Source organism: Chaetodon trifascialis, chromosome 7 (assembly GCF_039877785.1).
Source record: "Chaetodon trifascialis isolate fChaTrf1 chromosome 7, fChaTrf1.hap1, whole genome shotgun sequence".
Lineage (NCBI taxonomy): Eukaryota > Metazoa > Chordata > Actinopteri > Chaetodontiformes > Chaetodontidae > Chaetodon > Chaetodon trifascialis.
In genome coordinates, this window is record NC_092062.1 from 31098934 (window position 1) to 31101857 (window position 2924).

At 42.4% G+C, this 2924-nt stretch overlaps 1 protein-coding gene across 2 annotated transcripts in view; it reads right to left on the reverse strand.

The window, feature by feature from the left end:
* LOC139333668 (tropomyosin alpha-4 chain-like) overlaps positions 1 to 1815 on the reverse strand; it is a 16633-nt gene extending 14818 nt beyond the window's left edge. The window contains exon 1 of one of the 2 annotated variants that reach the window (XM_070966262.1): positions 1490 to 1815. The gene's annotated coding sequence lies outside the window, so the exon portion shown is untranslated. The remainder of the gene's footprint in view (positions 1 to 1489) is intronic. The other variant, XM_070966263.1, reaches the window with a different exon arrangement.
* Between the last annotated feature and the right edge of the window lie 1109 nt (positions 1816 to 2924).

Below are 2924 nucleotides of genomic sequence, written 5' to 3' on the forward strand. Positions count from 1 at the left end.
ATGGGAGACTGGTGTGCAGTAATGTAGTAAATGTACATGCTTAATAAGAACAGGTAATGGACAGGTAACGTACAAAGTACAGATGGGTGACAAAGTAAGAACCAACAAAACGTGTCTTAGTGAGGCGTCTGGCTTCAATGCACCTTGGCACTGTTTCCTCAGGTCTCTGGAACTCTACTGGAGGGACGGGGTGATGGTGGTGGAGGACACTGTCCGACAGGTTGGTCCAAAATCTCCTATAGGTGTTTGGTTGAATTGAGATCCATTGACTGCAAAGACCGTGGCACAACATTTTCATATTGGTCAGTCCACGGTGAGGATGACTCATCTGACCAGATGACTTCTTTTCTTCATCTCGGTAAACCTGTGCCAATATATTTCACACCACTGAACACTCAACTGTGCAGTCGTGTTTGTAACAAGGGGTTTATGCACTGAATGTCTCTCTCTAGTCTTCATCACATCCTGCACTGGCATTCTCAGTCACAGAAGGAGGAACTGCTCTTCTGTCTTTCCCTACATATCGCACTAATGCTCGAGCATCACAGTCATCAAACGTGTACCATCAACCAATTCAATTTCAATTCAATTTTATTTGTACAGCACCAAATCACAACAGAAGCTGTCAATTTCTGACCCTATTTACTGATTTCTTGTCTTTCCTGAGATAAGACTTAATGATCACATCTAGACGTCACTTCAGTCACTGTTGAAGCACAAGCCAGCTGAGCAGTCTCTGTGACTGACGCTCCAGCCGTCTTCGCCCCAACAATGAACCCTCCTTAAAACTCACCTACATATTTTCTCTTGTCGACTGGGCGTGTTCAGCATTTCTACAGCTGTGATGGTGCATGACTGGGTGTTAACTGCTTATTTGTACTATGCAGTGCACCTGTGTGGAAGCATCTGCAATCATTATGGTTCTCCACTCATTTATTCACGTTTATGCTTTGTCACCCATCTGTGTATGCACAGTGATAGTTCAACAGCTGCGTATAATAAATACATACGAACACTGCGGCGTGTGCAGGTACAAACAGTACACATGCACAAAGATGCAAACGGGGAGTAACATTAAATAAAAGCAACACAAATGTAAAGTGTACCAGTACGGTGCAGCAAAGTGAAGTAATGAACTTGAGGGTCCAGGAGTCTGGTCTGAAACTGTCCCTGAACCTGGTGGTGAGGGACCGGAAGCTACCAGTCAGACAATATATCTACCGTAATACTGACTGCTGAGTGTACATAAAATGAAAATAAAGTTTATTCTATGTATTTTCCATAGCAATGTCTCTTATCTGTTCTATCGGTTCTGTTTGTGAAGTTAATGTTTATGATAATTCAGCAGTTTACGGATGTGTTGTTATACTGTTAGCACGTTAGCTCCTAATGCTAACAGCGGACCACCGCCCTGCCAGCCTATTAACATGCTAACAGAGTTCAGGGCTAACAGAGACCACATGAAGTGTACCTGAGTGATTCTTCTTACCTGTCTGGGCTCTCTAAAGAAAACACCTGTGGCACGAATCCGACTTCACCTGACACCGTCACTTCCCTGTTAGCAGTCAGGCTAACTCGCTGTTAGCAGGCTATCTGAGCGGAACCGCTGGATGACTTTATTAAGTCAACAAAGTTTTATAAAACAAAAAAAAAAAACGAACAAACTGCGGCTCGGTATCTGTCTGATCCGACACACTGAGACGGTTCTCTGTACTTGAGTACTCGGGTGCAGGTGCAGGTGCAGTGTGCTGGTTCTGGTTCTGGTTTCAGCTACTCTCCGGCGTTTCCTTATCCAGCCAACTCCCAACTCAGACTACACCCTCTTCCGCGTTAAATTCCCTCCACAGGAAGTGACGCACCACAAAGACCTTTACAAATTAAAAGTAATTCAAACATTTAAAAATCCGTAAAATCCCTGTACAAAAATATAGAACATGTCGCAGAAACAGTGTGATAGTGAAGTGACAGACGCTGAATAATACAAAGAGTTTAGCAGCGCGTACGGAAGAGAGTTGCGTCATCCTCGGATCTCGCGGACACAGTCACGTGGTTCACGCCGCGGCTGTCAGTCTGTTTGTTCGGTTTGCAGACGGACAGACAGCTGCAGAGACTCAATTAACGCATCGCAAGCATCGATGACTGATTTCTATCCAATATAGAGACGCCGTCAGTTTCGATATCAGCCCTAAAAATATACAAATACACCGTAGAAATACTCTGTTACAAGTCCTGCAAGTACAGAGGTACTCACGATCAACGTACTCACTGTCACTGTTGTATTATTCCATCATTGGAAAATGATGTAGATTATGGAATTATTATGGGCTGTATTAAGTATATAGATGCTGTAGAAACAATGACTACTTTTTTCTTTAATGCATTTTAGTCTTCCTTATTAGTTAGTCATTGGTTTCCAGTTAATTTCTCATTTTAGTGTGAGGATCCTGTTTTACTTTGGTATCCTGAGTTCCTGTTTTATTTTATTCTTCCCTTGTGTGTTGTAGTTTTCTTCACTTCCTGTATGTTTCCATCCTTTGGTTTTGTGATTGCGTCCACCTGTCTGTTTAGTTCCCCCTTGATTTAAGTCTCTGTGTCTCTTTTGTCTTTGTTCCCGTTGTATGGTTTTCCTGTCTCCTGGTTTCTAAAGTGAGTATTCCTGGTCTAGTCTTGTTTTCCCCGTTAGTTATTATTTTGTGGTTTTTCTAGTATTTGCTTCTGGTTTTTGGATTTTTGTACTGGTGGATTTTGGGTTGCCGTCTTTTGTTAATAAAGCACCTGGGACTGTTTTTGCTCAACTTCTTTTGTCAGTCTGCACTTTTGGGTTCACAGCTTAGTTTTTTCCTTGCTTGATGACCACCAGACCATAACATTTTAGGTCCTGATTATTGTAGCACTTTCATCATGTTTGTCTGTTTTCTGTGTTG